The sequence below is a fragment of the Narcine bancroftii genome, chromosome 1 (assembly GCF_036971445.1).
Source record: "Narcine bancroftii isolate sNarBan1 chromosome 1, sNarBan1.hap1, whole genome shotgun sequence".
NCBI lineage: Eukaryota > Metazoa > Chordata > Chondrichthyes > Torpediniformes > Narcinidae > Narcine > Narcine bancroftii.
Window position 1 is genome coordinate 68,605,361 of NC_091469.1, and position 23,191 is coordinate 68,628,551.

General features: G+C 39.0%; 1 protein-coding gene across 2 annotated transcripts in view; it reads right to left on the minus strand.

Annotated features, from left to right (window-relative positions):
- aopep (aminopeptidase O (putative)) overlaps window positions 1–23,191 on the minus strand; it is a 329,712-nt gene that overhangs the window by 33,823 nt on the left and 272,698 nt on the right. Inside the window, exons 17-18 of one of the 2 annotated variants that reach the window (XR_011354680.1) lie at window positions 19,702–19,748; window positions 820–1,051 (exon numbers count right to left, since the gene is read on the minus strand). The gene's annotated coding sequence lies outside the window, so the exon portion shown is untranslated. Of the gene's footprint in view, window positions 1–819; window positions 1,052–19,701; window positions 19,749–23,191 lie in introns of those variants that run through there. The other variant, XR_011354682.1, reaches the window with a different exon arrangement.

The following is a 23,191-nucleotide window of genomic DNA, read 5'->3' on the forward strand; positions in this document are numbered from 1 at the left end:
GCTGATGGAGGACCTCAGTTTTCTTCAGGCTGACTTCCAGGCCAAACATTTTGGCAGTTTCCGCAAAGCAGGACGTCAAGCGCTGAAGAGCTGGCTCTGAATGGGCAACTAAAGCGGCATCATCTGCAAAGAGTAGTTCACGGACAAGTTTCTCTTGTGTCTTGGTGTGACCATTTAAACCCATGGAAAAAGCCTCTGGCCAACCACACGATCAATATCACTCACCTCATTCTCAGTCGCTCCAAGGAGAAAAGATCAAGTTCCCTCAATTTATCTTCATAAGGCAGGCTCTGCATCTTCTCTATAGCATCCACCTCCTTCACTGATAAAGTGAGTTTGTAGGGAGGTACAACACTGAGCCAAAGGGCCTGAATTGTGTTATAGTCTATGTTCCTCTACCCAAAAGAAAGTGAGATGCACAATAAAATTTAGAGTTATATGGGGGATGGGAGAAACTAACAGAAAATGTAAAATAAACTATTTTTGTCAATTATTTTTAGTCACAATACTGTGGGGTGAAAATATGATTGGATTGGCAGTCACAGTTCTGGTGACCAGAACTGAACATAATATTCCAAGTGGGGTCTAATTAAAGTCTTTAATAGCTGTAACGTTACCTCATGGCTCTTGAACTCGATCCCACAATTAATGAAAGCCACACACCTTAACAACACTATCAACCTGTGCAGCAGCTTGGAGTGACTGATATGATTTCCATCAGGGCATATTTCAGATACTCAAAAAACCATTACACAAAGATCAGCTATCTTAGAAAAACTGCAGAAAAAATAAAATAAAATAGGTCAATATTTCAATATTAATTTTTGCATCTAGTTAAGAGTAGAGTGATCTAAAAATGCCAAACTTACCCATTGATTACATTCATCTGCACAGAAGAGGACTTCATCCCACTCATTCCCTTGTTTCATGATGGAGAAGCTTGATTGTTTTATTGCAAAGAACCTGTGTATTGTGGTGTGTCCACATATTTTGCACCAAGGACCGGAGAATGTTGTTTCGTCAAGTTGTACCCTTGAATTCAGAAGACTGCCTATGGATATGATGTATGTGAACTTTTAAAACCCATTCTGAAAGTTCCACAGAAGTTTAGTTAAAATCAAAGCTCATATATTGGGGAAGTTTAGAGTAGGGAGCATGGATTGAAGATTACCACAAATCAGAGCTATGCCATTCAGAGGAGAAAATAAGAAAGTCTGCCACGCAGAAGATGGTAGTGATGTCGTATATTTGCTTATAATGTGCAGCAGGTCCTGGCTGAATTAAAATCATTGTCAAAACAAGCTCTTGGGCCCAATTTGCTACACTAGTGAAAATATCCTATCCACACTAGTCCCACTTGCCTGCATTTCGCCCATATCCTCTAAATTCATCCTATCCATGTATCTATCCCATTTTTTCTTAATCACTGCAATAGAACTTGCCTCAACCATCTCCTCTGGCAGTCCATCCATACACTCACCACCATCTGTTTTTTAAACAAAAGTTACCCTTCAGATTCCTGTTAAGTAATTTCCCCCTCACCTTAAACCAATTTCCTTTGGTTACCAATTCCCCCACTTCGGGCAAAAGAGTCTGTGTTCACCTGATCCATTTCCTCTCATCGTTTTATATAATTCTATGAGGTCAGCCTCATCCCCCTGCACTCCAAAGGAATAAAGCCCTAGCTTGCTTAATCTCTCTCTGTAGTTCAGCACCAACTCCCCCACAACCCAAATCCTGGGAACATTCTCATAAATCTCTGCACTCTCTCCAGCTTGACAATATCTTTATTAAACCACAGTGACCAGAACTCAACACAATACTCCAAGTGGGACAATTTCACATGACCTCACAATTCTATTTAGTCCATCAAGTCTGCCCTGCCATTTAACCATGAGCTGATCCATTTTCCTACTCAGCCTGGCCTTCTTCCTTTGATTCCCTGCCTAATCAAGAACCTATAAATCTTTGCCTTTAATACACCCAATGACCTGGCCTCCACAACTACCTGTGGCAACAAATCCCACAGATTTACCACTCTCTGGTTAAAGTAATTCCTACACAAAGTAAACCTTGGATGTAATCGGGTATTTTATTTCCTCAAAGGGAACGATTTGGATGGAGCACAAAAAAGATTTATTATGATAGCCTTAGCTGTAGCAAAAAAAAATGTATTATGTCAACCTGGAAATTAGAAGACAGCCTGAGAATACAGCAATGGTACATAGAAATGAATAAATGTATTCCACTGGAAAAAATAACATTACAGTATTCGAACAAATTTGGGAACCGTACATGGAACACAACAGAGAAGTACTACCGTGGACCTCCACCGCCTAAAATGACAGAAGGAGAAGAAGACGAAATGAACTGACCTAGTATGTAAAAGTAGATGACATTTCTTGTTTATTTTCATTTGTGTGATGACATTGTTTTAATGGGTTTAATATATCATATAGGTTGAACGTTGAGTGGGTGGGGAGGGGAGAAAATGACACTGTGTATATTCAAGAGGGAAATGTTTGTGTGTATTTTGGTCAGTATGGTTCATAGTGTGAAAAATAAATAAAAAAATTTAAAAAGGGAACTTTTCAACATTTTTATTGTTTTACTTAAAATATGTTGTCAGTATGGAGCTTTCAGTCTATCCACCTTACCCTGAACAATGCTCATTATTCACCAACAGCATAACAAATTGATAAGTAACAATTCTAAGTGCATTGAAGGAGTCAAATAATTTACTCATCCTTTGTAGAGTACAAAAAGGTTTTGACCATTTTCAGTCAGTATTTTATTCAGAGAAGTGTATTATTTTAAATTTATGATATAAGCTAGGGGAGATTGCATGGTCAAGGATATAATTTAAAAGTTATGAAAATCCAATAAAGACCTTTACAAGGCTGCATGAATCTGCAATTGGATATGGAATTAAATGCATTTTTACAATACAAAGTAACTTACTAGTGAAATAGCATCAATTATGCATATCATCCTCTTTTCTCTCTTCTCTTTGGCTTGGCTTTGCGGACGAAGATTTATGGAGGGGTAATGTCCACGTCAGCTGCAGGCTCGTTTGTGGCTGACAAGCCTGATGCGGGACAGGCAGACACGGTTGCAGGGGAAAATTGGTGGGTTGGGGTTGGGTGTTAGGTTTTTCCTCCTTTGTATTTTGTCAGTAAGGTGGGCTCTGCAGTCTTCTTCAAAGGAGGTTGCTTCCTGCCGAACTGTGAGGCGCCAAGATGCATGGTTGGAGGCGATATCAGCCCACTGGCAGTGGTCAATGTGGCAGGCACCAAGAGATTTCTTTAAGCAGTCCTTGTACCTCTTCTTTGGTGCACCTCTGTCTCGGTGGCCAGTGGAGAGCTCGCCATATAACATGATCTTGGGAAGGCGATGGTCCTCCATTCTGGAGACGTGACCTACCCAGCGCAGTTGGATCTTCAGCAGTGTGGATTCGATGCTGTTGGCCTCTGCCATCTCGAGTACTTCGATGTTGGAGGTGAAGTCGTTCCAATGAATGTTGAGGATGGAGTGGAGACCACGCTGGTGGAAGCGTTCTAGGAGCCGTAGGTGATGCCGGTAAAGGACCCAGGATTTGGAGATGAACAGGAGTGTGGGTGTGACAACGGCTCTGTATACGCTAATCTTTGTGAGGTTTTTCAGTTGGTTGTTTTTCCAGACTCTTTTGTGTAGTCTTCCAAAGGCGCTATTTGCCTTGGCGAGTCTGTTGTCTATCTCGTTGTCGATCCTTGCATCCGATGAAATGGTGCAGCCGAGATAGGTAAACTGGTTGACCGTTTTGAGTTTTGTGTGCCCGATGGTGATGTTTGGCCTGGAAGTCAGCCTGAAGAAAACTGAGGTCCTCCATCAGCCCCCCCCACATCTCCATCGGGCACACAAAACTCAAAATGGTCAACCAGTTTACCTATATCATCCGAGAACCATAGAATACTACAGCACTGAAAACAGGCCTTTCTCCTTTCACCCTAAAGCCATGTTCTCTCAAATTTATCTCTCCTAAATCTAAGTGGAAAGAGCCTACTTGCATTTACTTTGCCTATGTCCCTTATAATTTTGTAAACCTCTATCAAATCTCCCCTCATTCTTCTTCATTCCAAGGAATAAAGTCCTAACCTGTTTAATCTTTCCCTGTAACTCTATTCCTGAAGACCCAGCAACATCCTAGTAAATGTTCTCTCCATTTTTCATCTTACTGATATCCTTCCTGTAGCTAGGCAATTAGAACTGCACACAATACTCCAAATTTGGCCTCTCTAATGTCTTATACAACCTCGCCATAACATCCCAACTCCGAAATTCAATACTTTGAATTATAAATGCCAAAAGCTTTCTTTACACCCTGTCTACCTATGATGCCACTTTCAGGGAATTATGTATTTGTATTCCCAGGTCCATTTGCTTCTCCACACTCCTCAGTGCTCTACCATTTATTGTGTATGCCTACCAAAATGCACATCTCTCACTTTTCTGCATTAAATTCTATCTGCCATATTCTGTCCCATTTTTCCAGTTGGTCCAGATCCCTCTGCAAGCTTTGAAAGCCTTTCTCACTTCCACAACACCTCCAACGTTAGTGTCATCAGCAAACTTGCTCATCCAATTTACAACATTATCATCCAGATCATTGATATAGACATCAAATGACAATGGTCCCAGCACAGATCCCTGAGGCACATCACTGGTCACAGGCCTCCAGTCTGAGAAGCAGTAATCCACTACCACTCTGACTTCTCCCACACAACCATTTTCAAACCTCTCCATGGATACCTAGTGTCTGAACCTTCTGAACCATCTTCCCATTGTCAAAGGCCTTACTCTATAAAGTCCATGTAGACAACATCCACAGCCTTTCCTTCATCTACTTTCTTGGTAACCACCTCGCAGTGGTGTATCTAGGTAAGCTGGCACCCTAGGGCACTGACATTGTACCCCCTCATTAAAAAAAATGCAAAAAAAAAAACCACTACATACCGTGTCGTTCAACCAGCAGGGCCGTCAGGGTGCAGGCAGTGAAAGTCCCGCTGACAGCACCTCACTGGGCCGCTCAGCCTTCAGGGCTGCTCAATGCTGAATCAATGGGAAAAATGGCCACCTGTCCTGCCTATAATCACCCACAAAGCTGGAACTGCTCTGTGTTTCCCCGGCTGGCACTGGCAGAGTGGTTCCAGCTGCGCAAGAAATTATTGGTAGGGAAGACAACCATTTTGCCCATTAATCCTACAATGAATCAGGTACCACTTGCTTGCAGGAATGGCCCCAAAGTGGCCTGATGAGATGCCAGGCTGGAGCAGCACTCAAGTAACTGGGAATGGAATCTGTTTTGGGCTAGCCCAGCTAGGGACTCAGATATTGGGCAGGCAAGTTGAGGACAGTGGTGCCCAGGGTATGTGCCCTAGTTGCCATACCCTAGGGCCAATGCCTTGAAAATATGACCTACCATTCACAAAGCCATGCTGACTATCCTTGATCAGCCCTTGATTGTCCAAATACTTGTATATCCGATATCTCAGAACACCTTCCAATAATTTACTACCTATGACTGACGTCAGGTTCACCAGCTTGTAATTTCCTGGTTTACTTCTGGAGGCTTTTTTAAACATTAGAACAACATAATCTTACCCTCCAATCCTCCGGCACCTTACCCGTGGCTAAGGACATTTTAAATATTTTTGTCAAGGCCCCTGCAATTTCCACACTAGTCTTCCTCAAGGTCAGAGGGAATCATGTCAGGTCCGGGGAATTTATCTACCTTTATTCACTGTAAGGCAGCAAACATGTCCACCTCTTTAATTTCTATATGTTCCATCACTTTACTGCTTGTTTCCCTTTCTTCCTTATTGCACTATGCCAGTTTCCTGAGTAAATAATGATGCAAAACAACTGTTTTAGATCTCCCCCATCTTGTGAGGCTCCACAAGACCACTCTGATCTAGACCAATTTTATCCCTTACTATTCTTTAATTCCAAATATTCTTGTAGAAACCCTTTGGGTTTACCTTCACATTATCGGCCAAAGCAACCTTGTGTCTTCATTTAGCCTTCCTGATTTCATTCTTGAGGTTTTTTCTTGCATTTACCTCATTCGTTCCATGTTGCCTGTTATACACCTCTTCTTCTGAACCAGATCCCCAATATCCCTCAAAAACAAAGGTTCCCAAAACCTTCTAACCTAACAGGAACCTACAATCTGTCAAAATTTCTCTTTTGAAGGTCCTCCACTTACCTCGCACATCCTTGCCGGAAAACAGCCTATACCAATCAACACATTTTAGATCCTTTCTCATTTCCTCAAAATTGGCCTTTCTCCAATTTGAAATCTCAACCTAAAGCCCAGTCCTATTCTTTTCCATAATTAACTTGAAACTAATGACATTATGATCACTAGACCCAAAATGTTTCCCTGTACATACCTCTGTTCATGTTGTTTCCAAACAAGATAAACTATAGCTTGAAACAATGTACTTTCAGATGGGTTTAAAAAAATAAAATCAGGTTTTGCCACATATAGATTATATTGTTCTACATTAGAGATAGTCACAACTGATACTATAGACTCCAATTTCTAAAATCTCTTAATTGCACATTCACATATGAATGATGTAATATTCAGTCACTTGATTATTTTTAGAATCACACAATCCCTCCATTTTTCTATGATTTAACTAGTCCTTAGTACCCAAAGTAATTGTACCCAGCTGTGACAATCATCTGTCATCTTCACTGCAACAAAAAAGAGCAGTGATAAAAAAAATAAAGGGCCTTTATTCCTGCATGCCAAGCTTCTCCTCCTCTGCCATATCAGAAACTGATTGTTCATTTCAACATACAAGTTAAACAGTAGAAAATGTACACATCTTTTAACCAGAGTAAATTAAATTCAGGACACTCGAGATATATGCATGTATATTATTCTAGGTAACTATTCTTGCATACAGATCAAAATAATATGCATTTTAGTATTCATGTCCTAAATATTTCTCAGAAATATAAAGTTATAAGGGTAAATTCTGATATTTCCCTGTTTAACTGATAGGAAGTATTACATGAAAGTCTCAAACTTGCTGTCTGATGTTTGTGGAATTTAAGGACATGTTCCAAAGATGAAATTTAATAACAGCATACCACTAATATACAACAATTCCTGTCACACATTGTCAATGCTCATCAACAACCTGTACCAAGTTAAACTTGGTACAAAAACACCACCTAAAAGTAAGTGGTAACCTTTCTCCTGCTTGTGAATCAAGAATCCAATGATCTTTGCTTTAAATACTTAAAATACTGCTTTCACTTCAAGAGTTCCAAAACTCTGTTAGATGTTTTTATATATTATAGGATGAAATGGATGCTCCAAATTGGATTAATTTAGAAATTAATTCTACTGAAAAATATTCTTTTATTTCAATACTTGAGGCACCATTACCTTTTTCTGCTGATAATTCTGTTGTTAAACTTACTTTGGGAATTTGATTTCAATTTAGAAAACTTTTGGATTTCATATATTTTTACTTACTAGCCCTATATTAATTAATTTTTTCCCACCTTCTGAACAAGATTCTGCTCTTTATGAATGGTTTAAGTTGAGTATCCAATCTTTTCTAGATTTATTTAATAATAAATTAGCTTCATTTGAACCACTATAATTTAAATTACCTAATATTATTTCTTTAGATACTTAGGAGTTTTTTTAATTCACCATTGTTGAGAATTCCTCAGGAATGATTTATAATTTTAATCCAAGTCAAAAAAAAAGCTAATATAAGGTATATATGATTTACAATTAAAGGCTATGGATAACTCCATAGATAAGATTTAAAAAATTATGTGTGCAAGATTTTCAACTCTCATTCTCAGATACTAAATGCTCTTCTATCTTAAAGTTGGTAAATTACTCCTTATGTGCCTATTATTCACTTCCACAATTTAAGGTAGTACATTGAACATACTTTTCTAAAGTTCAATTGGTTAAATTTTATCCTAATATTTCTTTGAATTGTGATAGATATAAAACTGAAGAGGTTACTTAATTACATGTTTTAGTCTTGTTCCTTTCTTTCCAAATTTTCAGAAGATATATTTCATACCTTTTCTTTAGTTCTTAATGCAAATTAAATGCAAAGGACCTAGTCCTTTAGTTGCTGTTTTTGTATCAATAAGGTAATTGATTTGTAATTAACTGTCTCTTATTCCCATGTAGTTTCTTCCATTTCCCTTATTACTATCAATATTGATGAGATGGAAAGATGCTGTCCTTCCTCATACTCAATGGTTATATGACATGATGGCACTTTGGGCGAAAAAAATCAGATGTTCCTCTAATATAACAGATTTAAACTTTGAGTTTATTGGATCCTTTTTTTTTCATGATCTACAAAATCATTTAGATTTTGTGTTTTTTTTTTAAAAAGGTAGTAAAAATATTTTTTCTTTCTTTCTTTGGCTTGGCTTCGCGGACGAAGATTTATGGAGGGGGTAAAAAAGTCCACGTCAGCTGCAGGCTCGTTTGTGGCTGACCAGTCCGATGCGGGACAGGCAGACACGATTGCAGCGGTTGCAAGGGAAAATTGGTTGGTTGGGGTTGGGTGTTGGGTTTTTCCTCCTTTGCCTTTTGTCAGTGAGGTGGGCTCTGCGGTCTTCTTCAAAGGAGGCTGCTGCCCGCCAAACTGTGAGGCGCCAAGATGCACGGTTTGAGGCGTTATCAGCCCACTGGCGGTGGTCAATGTGGCAGGCACCAAGAGATTTCTTTAGGCAGTCCTTGTACCTTTTCTTTGGTGCACCTCTGTCACGGTGGCCAGTGGAGAGCTCGCCATATAATACGATCTTGGGAAGGCGATGGTCCTCCATTCTGGAGACGTGACCCATCCAGCGCAGCTGGATCTTCAGCAGCGTGGACTCGATGCTGTCGACCTCTGCCATCTCGAGTACCTCGACGTTAGGGGTGTGAGCGCTCCAATGGATGTTGAGGATGGAGCGGAGACAACGCTGGTGGAAGCGTTCTAGGAGCCGTAGGTGGTGCCGGTAGAGGACCCATGATTCGGAGCCGAACAGGAGTGTGGGTATGACAACGGCTCTGTATACGCTTATCTTTGTGAGGTTTTTCAGTTGGTTGTTTTTCCAGACTCTTTTGTGTAGTCTTCCAAAGGCGCTATTTGCCTTGGCGAGTCTGTTGTCTATCTCGTTGTCGATCCTTGCATCCGATGAAATGGTGCAGCCGAGATAGGTAAACTGGTTGACCGTTTTGAGTTTTGTGTGCCCGATGGAGATGTGGGGGGGCTGGTAGTCATGGTGGGGAGCTGGCTGATGGAGGACCTCAGTTTTCTTCAGGCTGACTTCCAGGCCAAACATTTTGGCAGTTTCCGCAAAGCAGGACGTCAAGCGCTGAAGAGCTGGCTCTGAATGGGCAACTAAAGCGGCATCATCTGCAAAGAGTAGTTCACGGACAAGTTTCTCTTGTGTCTTGGTGTGAGCTTGCAGGCGCCTCAGATTGAAGAGACTGCCATCCGTGCGGTACCGGATGTAAACAGCGTCTTCATTGTTGGGGTCTTTCATGGCTTGGTTCAGCATCATGCTGAAGAAGATTGAAAAGAGGGTTGGTGCGAGAACACAGCCTTGCTTCACGCCATTGTTAATGGAGAAGGGTTCTTTTAAAAAGGTAGTAAAAATATATGTATTTACCAAATAACTTTGGAAGGAAAGAATGCAGAATAGTATCAGTTTTTAAAAATCTTTTTCAATTAGCCACGTAGAACTGATTAAATGATTTTGATTATTTCCTTTTTTTGTTTGTTGTATCTAGTTTATATGTAACAGTTTTTCTTATACAAATCTTTATTTTGTATAAAGATTTTCATATTACTTCTTTACATTGAGATAAATATGGCTTTTACTTTTTTTATTATTGTAAAATTTAATAATATTGTAATAGAAAAGTTCCAAAACTCAATCTTCAAAGGGAGAAAAAAAATTGTTTCATCAACACCTCAATTGGATTACCTCTAAAACTAGACCCTAAATTCTAGATTCTCTAAAGGGAACTTCAAATTTTAGAATGAGTGATTTTACTCTGGGCATGCTCATTTGTTGTTAATCTTCAATTATCATCTGTTATAATGATTATTTAACATTGAAGTAAATATAAGCTTATTTAGTAATTCATTAAAAACTGCTTTGTAAATTTAGCCAATTAATTTTGAACTTAGGTCATACAACTGAATGTCATCGTTTCATACAATATTTGAGAGGCATGATATGTAAGAACAATAATTCCATTTTATAAACAAGTTTGTACATATTAGAGCAGCTGTACCAGTTTTATTGCCTCCTCTAATAAAGATGAATGGTGATAGATACAAATCACATGTTCTCTGGTGTTACCAAGATATCAGAATTTTGCATATTAAGAGTTCCTTAACACACGTAGAAAAGAAGTTTGAAGTACTGAATTTCCAGATATTTTCATTCCATCTGTAGCTGATTATTAAAACGTGACATTAAATATAAAATGAATGAAATTCAAATAGCAAAAGGAGATTTTCAAGTTCAAGTTTATTATCATCTGATTCTACAAGTATAACCCGACAACACAGCTCTCTCTGGTCCTTGGTGCAAAACCATTCAAGCACAAAACCAAACATAATACACATGCAGAACAAATATACATACTACATATACTCATGTAATAGTTGCCTTTTGTGGACCAATTTTTAGGGTAAAATTTAGGGTGTCGACTATTATGAGCATGCTACTTTTGATAACAGTAAGTACTTACATCGTTCAAAGTGTTGTGAGTTCAGATGGGCAGACAGCTGGCTGGGAACAAGTGGCAAGTCTGCATTTGGGGTGTAGGGAATTCGGATGGGTAGCCAGGACTGGGTGATAAATCTGCATTTGGGGAATCATGACCTTGGATGACCAGGTGGAAAGTCCATGTGGGGTGACAGGAGCTCGGGTGGGGGGGAAAGGGTCTAGGCTAGAGTCTGCAGTTGGGGCTTTGGGAGCTCCAGTAGATGGGGGGCATGGGCCTAGGCAAAAGTCCACAGTCAGGGCATCAAAAGTTCCAGTGAATGGACAGCTGTGGCCAAAAATAGATCAACTTTATGGCATCACCCATTACATGAGTACAATCCTGCTAGGATTGAATGCAAAGCTAACAGTCATGGGGAACCCTGGTTTTCAAGGGATGTTGGCAATCTGATTACAAGGAAGAGGGAGATGTATAACAAGAATAGGCAACAATAGGTACTTGAAGAGTAAAGAAAATATTTTATCTTTTTCCCTTTTTCTTCTCTATTTTACCTGGATTGATAAGACGGATATGCTTAGCAAGAGTTAAATAAAAGATTTGAAATACATAGGAGTTGGGAGGAAAGAGGTGAAGGGGAGATACAGTTTGCAATTGTATTTTTTTTAAATACCAATAGGTAAATTGAATACTTTAAACTTTAATATTAAAGGGATTAATAGCACAATAAAAAGGAAGTGGATTTTGACATTAAAATGAAGGTTGACAGTTTTTTTTGTTAAAAACCTATTTAATTGAAAAAGAAGTTAAACAGATTGGGTAGAGTATGTTGCGGCATCTTCCATTTAAAATACATAAATTATCTCCCTTCTGGGAGATAAGTTGTGGTACGTTGTCAATTTTTTTTGGAATATTGCACACATAAGCACCAAATGTAGATGAAAAAAAATTATACAAGAAACATATAAATTTAGCAAATACACCTGAAAACATTAATATGTGGAGATTTCAATTTTTGCTTAGATCCAGTTTTAGATAGATGTACAAGAGCAATAACAAGGACAAAAGCAGCTAAAGCTACATTGTTGTTAATGAATAATTTAATAGATGCATGGAGAATTCATCCAAGAGAAAGAGATTATTCTTTTTATTTAAATAGGCATGATTTTTACTGTAGGATTGATTTCAAGGTAGAATTCAACAAGCAGAGTACAAGGCGAGAATTTCATCCAATCATTCTCCTTTGTTGTTGACAATAACAATGTTGGACTGAAAAGAGTCGGTTTACAGGTGGAGGTTCATTTCTATCTTATTAAAAAGAAAAGAACTTTGTGAATTCATTAGAAGACAGATAAGGAATTTTTTTGGACTAATTCCAATTTGGTTATTAATTTATGGGACACAATAAAAGCATATTTACAAGGTCAAATAATATTTCCAAAATAAAAAAAATTATATGAAATAAGTAGAACAATTAGAGACAGAAATAACTAATTTAGAAAAGGATCTACAGTGACAAGTAAACAAAGACAGCTTATTAATAAAAAGCTTCAGTCTAATATTTTACAAGCATAGAACAGAAAAGGTGATAACGAGAACGAGAGGTATTGTGATTTGGCGAAAGGGCACATAAAGTTCCTGCATGGCAGTTAAAAACAAGATTTGAGAATGATTATTGCAACTAAAATTGAATTAATTTAATTAAACAATTTGACACAAGATTATATCAATCAGAATCTTTATATGATGATAATGAAATAGATAATTTTTTTGTTACCTAAATTAAATTTGGAAGAGCAGAAAGAATTGGCTGTTCCCTTCATCTTAGAGGAGGTTAGGGAAGCACTGATTTTATTACAAAGTAATATGTCACCAGGAGAGGATAGTTTCCTGTCTGAATTTTACAAAAAGTTTAAGGTTCATTAGTTCCTCAATTTATGGAAGTACTAGGTCATGGGGATGAAGTGCATACATTACTGGAATCTTAATATGGCAATAATAACAGTAATACCAAAAAAAGAGCTCCTTTATAACCAGCATCGTAAAGACCAATTTCATTGTTAAATGCAGATTATAAAATAGTAGCAGTTATTAGTGAATAGATTGGCAAAATATTTGCCAAAATTAATAAATATAGACCAGTTTTAAAAAGAGAAAATTAGCAGATAATGATTAGATAATTGAGTATAATACATTTTTCACAAAAGAGAGTTTAGTGAAGCAGTGGCTTTAGATGCCGAAAAAATGTTTGACAGATTAGAATGGGATTTTTTTTATTTAAAGTAGTTGAGAAATTTGGATTAGGACCAATATTTGTAAATTGGATTAAATCCTTATATCAGTGGTTCACTACCTTTTTCTTTCCTCGCACATACCAATTAAGTAATGCCTATGCCATCTGTGCTCTGCGATTAGTAAGGGATTGCTTAAGGAGGTATGTGAGTGGGAAGCGAAGGTTGAGATTCACTGCTCTAGACCCAATTTTTACTGGAATATTTTGCTTGAGAAAAATTGTCATTGACCCATTTCCTTTGGAGTTATGAAACCTTATACATAGATATGATTAAAACAGTGGTTTTCAAACTTTTTCTTCCCACCACAAACCACCTTAAGCAATCCCTTACTAATCACAGAGCATCTGCGGCATAGGGAATACTTAAAATCGTATATTAGAGGAAAGAAAAACATTGAGAAAAAGGTTGAAAAATGGGCCAGAATATGGCAGATAGAATTTAATGCAGACAAGAGTGAGGTGTTGCATTTTGGTAGGACATACACAATAAATGATAGAGCACTGAGGAGTGCAGAGAAGCAAATGGACCTGGGAATACAGATATATAATTCCTTGAAAGTGGCATCACAGGTAGAAAGGATGTAAAGAAAGATTTTGGTCTTTATAATTCAAAGTATTGAGTTTTGGAGTTGGGATGTTATGGTGAGGTTGTATAAGACATTAGTGAGGCCAAATTTGGAGTATTGTGTGCAGTTCTAGTTGCTTAGCTACAGGAAGGATATCAGTAAGATGAAGAGTGCAGAGAACATTTACTAGGATGTTGCTGGGTCTTCAGAAATAGAGTTACAGGGAAAGACTAAACAGGTTAGGACCTTATTTCTTGGAGTGAAGAAGAATGGGGCGAGATTCAATAGAGGTTTACAAAATTATGAAATGTATAGACAGAGTGGATGCAGTAGCCTTTTTCAATTTCGATTGGGGGAGATAAATACAAGCTGCCATAGTTTTTAAGCTGAAAGGGGAAAAGTTTAGGGGGATCATTAGGAAAAGTTCTTCACTCAGAGTATGGGAGTGTGGAATGAACTGCCATTTGATGTGAATGCGAGCTCGATCTTGAGTTTTAAGAATAAATTGGATAGATGCATGGATGCAAGAGGTCTGGAGTGTTATGGAATTGGAGCAGGTCAATGGCACTAGCAGAATAATGGTTGGCACAGAGTTTAAGGACTGAATGGCCTGTTTTCTGTGCTGTAGCATTCTATAGTTCTACTTCAGACAATGATACTGGGAGATCACGATGTTGGGGGGAGGGGAGAAGAGGAGGGGGTTGAGGGAGACCACAGTGATTCTCTTTGCCACTCTTATGCTTCCATGGATTGACTTCTGATCAATTCTTTACAACAACAATACCAATTCAGGACGTTCTTGATAGAGCTCCTGTAGAAAGTTGACATGATGGTGGCCTGTAGCCTTGGGCACTTCAGTCTTCTCAGTAAGTGCAGTCGCTGTTGAACTTCCCCCAACAAGTGAGGAAATGTTGCGTGTCCAAGATGGGTCACTTGTTAAGTGGCCTCTGAGGAATTTGGTTTGAAAACATAATTGATACAATTGCCTAATTGATTATTCACTGCGACTCCAAAAGTCCGTGAGTTGTACAATCAAAAACAGAAACTGCAGACAGAGACGAACATGACAATCTGTTGATTCCCTCCCAAATCACATTATAAACCTAAATTTCATCCAAAGAACAGCACATCAAGATGATGCCACTTCCCCACCTTCCCAAGGGAAATTGGGGGTAATAAATGGGGTGGTCAACAAGATCCTCTGTAAATTAATAAAATATTTACATTCCTAATCAAAACTCTGGCTTTTACATCAGTGCTTTAGAACCAAGCACATAAATTAGAGCTCAGTCATAGATACAAGTCAAATTAAACTGAGCTGGCTAACATTTCTTTCCTTTGCTTTTCCTTTAATGTAACCAATAATTCCATATTGTTGTTTATGGGCCTGACTCCTGTTCCTGCTGAACTGAGCCAGTATATGATATTGTAACTGCTATCAGTTCAGTAGGCACAAGAGATCAGGTCCACTTCTTCGATGGGATTAAAAGATAAAGGACCCAGATAGCATATGAAATGGATGAAGGCTTTGATAAATAATGCTAAGAATTGTGATACAACAACAGTGCAGAAAAATACAGATTTTTAAAAAATAATTTCAATCCCTTTGTCTCTGCTTTCAGCTTCACAGGCTCTTCTTTGCAGCTAGATTAGAGACTCAGAGTTATGAAGCAACTTGCCATTCTGATGAAGATGCCTAATCCTAATCCAAATTTGCCTAATCCAGGTAGCTAATCCTATTTGCCTGTATTTGGTCCATATCCCTCTAAATCTTTCCTATCCTCCTGTCCAAATGTCTATGTTTTGTTACCCACCTTCCTGTGTGGATGCCCCTCAAATCCCCTTCAAATCTTTCTCATCTCACCATAAACCCACGCCCTTTGGTTTTGGCCTCCCTATCCTGGGGAAAAAAAGGCCCTTGACTATCTGTCCCTTATAGCTATTCTATAAGTTCATACTGCAGTCTCCTTTGGATCAGGAAAAATCCAGTCCCGGCAAGATCCTCATTAACCTTTTCTGCCCATTCTTCAACTGAATCACGTCCTTCCAACAAGATGTCTGCGAGAGAAGCATGGGTACCTCTAGGAAGAACTGCAAGATGTTGGAGAGGCCACAAGAGGTGAAGAATTGGAAAAGGCATTGGATGAACAAGGTTAAGGGGAAGGGGAGAGAAATGGTTTCCAAAAAAGTCATACTGCATGGAAAGAGGCCCAATTTGCTCATGCCAACCAAAATGTCTCACTCTAGTCCCACTCACTTGTGTGTGGCCCATATTTATCTGTATCCATCCAATTTTTTTCTTAAACATTGCAATAGTACCTGCCACAACAACCTCTTCCAGCAGCCTGTTCTACATGCACACAGCTCTCTGTGTAAAGAAGATAGTCCTTGGGTTCTGTTAAATCTCTTCCCCGCCCCCGCCCACCTTCACCTTAAACTTACTGTATGTCCTCTCATTTTAGATTCCCCTTCTCTGAGAAAGAGTCTCTATATTCATCCCTATGCCATTGGTGAGCATGCATCTTCTCCCTCAGAATACTCCTTATTAATGTACTAACCACAGATGTGAGGCTCACAGGCCTGAAGTTCCCAGGTTTTTCCCTAATAGAGGCACAGCATTTGCCACCCTCCAGTTTTCTGGCATCTCAGCTGTATGTAATGTCGACTCAAAACTCTCAGCCAGGGCACCTGTAGTTTCCTTTCCAGCTTCCCACAATCCCCTTGAATATTCTGATCAAGCCCAGGAGATTTGTCTACCTACAGTAGTCTTTGATGAATACAATCTTTCTTTTGTGGGAGTCAAGTAGGCACCATGTTAAATCTAAACAATTAATTCAGGAACCAATATTCTCAGAGCAGATCAATCTCACAGAATTCCTTCCCCCATTATTAAAAATGGTCAAACAGATGACAGAAATATTAAGATAAAAATATAAATCCAGGTATATGTAAAGACTATGTATGTATAATGGTACTAATTTCACCATTACCTCTCCCATGTATTCCCCCCTGTACCATTTAAATATACAGAGAGTGCACTCTCCCCAGCCCTTACACAATGCTTCTCCTCTACCCTGTGTCTCAAGACCAGTAATCAAGAAGCCCATGTTGTTGACTGCCCTTGCTGCCAATGTGTGCCTTGGAAATGGTGGAACCTACACTGGTTCTGACTGACTGGATAGAAATGTTGCTATGAACTGAAGGGCAAGTGAGCATCTAAAAGGTGGATAACATCAGCAGGAGAATTTGATTGCCCAGCCAGGTCAGAGAAGGTGAACATATTGGAATATTTACCTAAATTCTGCTGAGCAAATCACTCCACCCTGTCATTCTCATCTTGTCAAGCACACTCCATCACATTATCACTTACAAAAACATAAATGTATACTCATCCCTAACTTTCAAGGTAAAGGCTATAATTTCCATTTATCCATTCAGACTAATCACATCCATAATCATCTTCATTACATTTCCTGTATCTTAAGAGTAACATTTCCCAAATGCACTTCTTCCAGTGGCTGAGCTGATGACCTTAAAGTCCTCCAGTTTGTTTACTTGTTGCAAACACAAATACAGAATACTGGAGAGGCTTTCCACACATTTCCAAACCAAAGTAAAAGAACTGGAAAATGGTGGAGTTTGGAGATGAATGGAGATTGGTGGTGGGGGAGGGGGGGGAAGTATTTTTCAGCAATCTGGTAACATAGTCAAATAGTAAATGTACAATATTCAGGGTAACAATTTCAACAATGATTGAAACATAATTTTCATTGATTAGTTTCAACATCCTTAAATACCAATATTAGCTGGCATCTTTTCTGACCTCCAGAGGACTGGGGCATCAGCAATTACTGGAATGATACTTAAATGAGTGAATCCCATGTAAAGGGAGCACTAATTATAATCACTCCTTTTTGCCATGTACTTGCTCTGCACACTTCACAGCCACGTATTCAGGTACATTTCACAAGTTGGAAAGCAGGAAGAGGGTGGATGCAGAATCACCTCTTTTCAGAATGTTCAAAAGTTAACTCGACACAGATGAATCTTAGAAACTACACTGAAAGGAAAAATAATGAACACTAGAAGATGATGTCTGATGCAATGATTAGCTATCCAAGATCACTGTACAATATTATGTAGGATGGAAGAGTTCATCTCAAACACGAGTAGCTTGATGTGATAGGGCAATGTACAATTGTTTTTCCACAGAGAGTGACTAATTCACAAGCTGCTCACAAATGACCATCTTGACCAGAGACACACAGGCTCCAAATGCCAATGTCTCACCAGAGGATGATCGATCCCTGAAATTTTGTTTTATGATTTCACACTTATCTAAAGTAAGAGTGCTCTCCAGCAGAGAGTGAAGCACACCTGGATCTTGGCAAATGACCTGGACCTGCTCATTCATTTCTACCATGTCCAAATCAATTCTTAATAATAGTTCCCAGTCTCCCAATCTCTTCATTTTCCCCTCTTTTTGTATCTTGTTTCCTCTGAAAATTTTGCTAAAGCATTGTGTGGAGTGGAGCAGGGCCTGAATCTTGTCCATGTAACTGTAGCCTTCCTTCTTCTGCAATTCAATTATGTTTGGTGGTCTTAAGACTTTGACTGAGAACTTTGCACACTCATGGATGATGTTCTTTAGATTTCTGGTTCATCTGGTGAGTACCACATCTCTGACATCCCAGAATCTGTTGGAAGCCAAGCATGCCAGTTGATTCTTGCAGACATTGTTAGAGGCAGAACTCCCCAAAGAGCCAACTTCAGAAAATCATTTGTCAATCTGCAACATCTGATGTCTGTGATATTCTGGATATATTTCTGGTGGTTGAAACTTAATACAGTATTTCAAAGTTGAGGATAAGGGATGTCAGATAGGCCAGCTATTAATAGCCCAGTTAACATATCTGTTATTGGCTCTAATTTACTCTATTCCTAATACTGGGAATATCTATGTTTTGTTACCCACCTTTAATTAATTTACATTAATGAGTCAGAATTTTTCAATCAGTAATGGCAACCTAAAATGTTACAAAATTATCCACACAGATTTTGGATTGCTAAATCTGTCAGGGATAGTTGACAGACTAAATCTTCCACTGGCAGACCTACCATCAAGAGCAATCAGAATTCTTAATCCTGATCATTATTCAGTGGATGTAAGCATGTTTGTGGGAGGATTTAAAAATATTGAGCCTGGACACAACAGCATCATTACAGTCAAGCAAAGAATGACTATCTGATCATTACAGAGGTGGGTGTGCAGATTTTTTGAAGAGGTAATGGGGTGGGAGTTGTAGGGATCAGACAGAAAATTTGGTACAGAAACTGTTCTTATTTCTAAATTATAAAACAAGTTATGCAGAAAAAAATTCATGACTATCCGCTCATCTTATTTCACCACAAATTTCAATGGTATTCCACAATTTTACATTGGTGGTCATCATTTCTTCTCTTCAAATGCAGAACTTAGCCACTGTGAACAAAGCAAAACAGATCACTGTTCACCAATCAGCTAAGCTCTGCACCTTGGCAGAAAAACCATGCTTGATGGATGAATTAATCTGTGGATGACATTTTGTTGTCAGTATGTGTCTTCCTTTGTTGCACACAAGACCATTAGGCCATAACAGACTAAACTTGCATACCATGCATGTATTGTGGCTTCCAAAACAGCTGTAAAGGCAGTAACTCCATGGTAATCCCTGGCAATGTGATTTTAAAAAAATCTCATGACACAAATCAGAATGCCAGGAACCCACTCAGCCACAACATGAAAGGAGAGTTGCAGATTCTCCCTTACATACACAAACCATTTAAACCACTTGTAGGAAATGTCATGCCTTTTGGGAACCTTGCAATTCAAATCATATTAAATCAACTGACCTTCTTAAGCATTCATGGTGATGCTTTTATATATACTTCCTGCATACATATAAGTTTATGTATCAATTATACTAGCTGCATTACTGTTAGCTCTGAAATTAGTTTTCAATGGAGAATTTATCTAATTAACAGAAGCAAATATTTGTACATGAAATAATATTCCAAAATAATTTAAATCTACAAGTTACCTGTTCATTTTCATCATGGGATAGAAACTGTTACACAGGAAATGAACCTGCAATTCAATTATATTAAAATAAGGGAAGAGATACAAACAAAACATTTCATGCTAATAAACACTCAGCTGAAGATAGCATCAAAGATGGAAAATTCATAAATCAACACATTATTACAATTACTATTCAAAGACAGTATACATGAAAAAAGTATATTTAATATGCAAGCTTGAAATTTGAAGTTTGAGACTTTCACAATAAGCAGAATTACAACGCTCACATCTTATGTTTCAAAGATCAAAAAAGTTGTCAAAAAAACTTTTAAAGAAAGTAATTTGAAGTCAGAATCAGCAGGTAGACACTGACAGGCAACTATCAGACATGTTTCATAAATAGCCATGATTTCACACAATCTTAGGTATGAGCCAAATAAATTAAGTAGAATTAGTTTAAAAAGAAACACACAGATGCATGCCCTAAACTGGTGTTTGCTACCTTAAAGTCCGACAGAAGCAGATTAAATACCGATCACTTTACCCTTCTTTAGCCAGCTGTCTTAAATCTCCATGCTACCATACAATTTGATTGCAACTTTTTAAGTAAAGAAATGTTTCACTATCTCAGTAATTACTAAGCAAAATGGGAGCCACATCTAGGGTTTTCTTCAAATCACAGAGTGACCCTACTTCGAAATATTTTGTTATTCTCTGATAATCATTGGATCTATATACTTGTCATCACATAGGCTGCCGCCACGGAAACATCTGCCACTCCACCATCTGAATGGCACTTTGAATATCGTTGTAGCTATGCCAACATCCCTTGATTTAACTACATATAAAACTAATTGAGGGAACTCTCTGTGTAATGTCAGTTAAATTCGGAGTGACCTCAGGCACATTTGAAGAGAACAATTTCCATTTTTTGTCCTGAAATTTTCAGACAAATTGAAATACCATGATAGAAATTCCAAACAGTGCTTTGGATGGCAAAGTGCACCTGTCATTTCATGTACCATACAACTTACTGTAAGCAACATCAATGGATATATTCAACTATATTTATAATGCATTTTATATTGTAGCATTACTTGTGTATGGATGTTTGAAACACGATAAGTGCGGCAAATTAAGGATCGAGCGTTTTCATAATGTCAACAGTCTGTCAGATTACTAGTGGATTTCTTTTAGTAAATCATCAACCTTAAAAGTTTTATTTCTATCCTTTTACAGGATTATAGTTCACATACCAATAGTGGAAGACAAGGTGGGTTGATTCATCTCATTCCAAGGCCTCAACAACAGTAGCTGATCGTGAGAGGATGTGCAAGAGCAGTCATGTAACAACTCACCTTCACCCTCTCCAGCTCACTGCACAACTGGAATTAGAAATTCAGCATGGTGGAAAAATCAAACCTGAATCTCCCCATTATGTGACATTTTAGTCTTTGCTACATTTGATTGTATCAATTATGTTCAATTTTCACATGGGATTCAGTAAAACACCCTAAATCGAGCTCACCAGGGACTTTGGAGGGCTGATGAGCAGATTTTCAAGGCTATTGGATGTTATTTATGTTAAGATCCTGATATACTTTTAGTCTGTATGGAGTTTGTACATTCTCCCTGTGTGTACATGGGTTTTCTCTGGGGGCTCGGTTTCCTGCCACCATTCAAAAACGTACCTGGGGTCTAGGCTAATGGGGTGTAAATTGGGTGGAACTGACTCATGCCGAAATGGTCTGTTACTGTGCTGTATGTTTAATTTCAGTTTATTTATTTATTTATTTATAAATCGCATTATGATGCAGGTTGTACCTATCTTATCTGGCACTCTGTGGTCCGGCAACTCCCATGATCTGGCACATTTGAATCTGCAGCCATTAGTACAAACTCCTTACAGACAGCATGGGTCTCAAACCCCAGTCCCACTTGTTGGTGCTCTAAAGACGCTGGGCTAACCGTGCTAACTCAGTATTATTTCCTGTTTTAAGCTTTGTTCTACCTTTGATATGTTTACATAGGGGGTTCTCTTAGTGGTCAATTTCTGTTTTCTGGCATTTTCTGTAGTCCAGCAATGGCTAGGTCCCAAAGTCACCACATTAAAGAGGTATAACCTGTAATAATTTTTCCAGTGAATCAGTTAAGTTTAAAGGGACCATGGGAAACAAGGCTACAATGAAAGATCATTGGAACCAAGGTCCTAGTGAGTGAGATTGGACTACAGGGTCTGAGATTCCAGTGAGAGGAAAGTTAGGATGTGAGCAGAGGGCCTAGTGAATAGAACAGAAAAACAGCTGCCCAACTGCTGAGATTTCTAAACTTAACTCTGTATTGGAATTTCACAGTTCCTAGAACTGGATGAGGTCCTTACCCGGGAAGAGACATATAAGGCAATTGAACAACTGAAAAGTGGCAAAGCAGCAGGTATGGATGGAATCCCCCCCAGAGGTCTGGAAGGCTGGCGGCAAAGCTCTGCATACCAAACTGCATGAGTTTTTCATGCTCTGCTGGGATCAAGAAAAGCTGCTTCAGGACCTTCGTGATGCCATCATCATCACCCTGTACAAAAACAAAGGCGAGAAATCAGACTGCTCAAACTACAAGGGAATCACGCTGCTCTCCATTGCAGGCAAAATCTTCGCTAGGATTCTCCTTAATAGATAATACCTAGTGTCACCGAAAATGTCCTCCCAGAATCACAGTGTGGCTTTCGCGCAAACAGAGGAACGACTGACATGGTCATTGCCCTCAAACAGCTCCAAGAAAAGTGCAGAGAACAAAACAAAGGACTCGACATCACCTTTGTTGACCTCACCAAAGCCTTCGACACGGTGAGTAGGAAAGGGCTTTGGCAAATACTAGAGCGCCTCGGATGCCCCCCCAAGTTCCTCAACATGGTTATCCATCTGCAGGAAAACCAACAAGGTCAGGTCAGATACAGCAATGAGCTCTCCGAACCCTTCTCCATTGACAACAGCGTGAAGCAAGGCTGCGTCCTCGCACCAACCCTCTTTACTATCTTCTTCAGCATGATGCTGAAACAAGCCATGAAAAACCTCAACAATGAAGACTCTGTTTACATCCGGTACCGCACGGATGGCAGTCTCTTCAATCTGAGGCGCCTGCAAGCTCACACCAAGACACAAGAGCAACTTGTCCGTGAACTACTCTTTGCAGACGATGCCGCTTTAGTTGCCCATTCAGAGCCAGCTCTCCAGCGCAAGACGTCCTGTTTTGCGGAAATTGGCCTGGAAGTCAGCCTGAAGAAAACTGAGGTCCTCCATCAACCAGTTCCCCACCACGACTACCAGCCCCCCCACATCTCCATCGGGCACACAGAACTCAAAACGGTCAACCAGTTTACCTACGTCGGCTGCACCATTTCATCTGATGCAAGGATCGACAAAGAGATAGACAACAGACTCGCCAAGGAAAATAGCGCCTTTGGAAGACTACACAAAAGAGTCTGGAAAAACAACCACCTGAAGAAACACACAAAG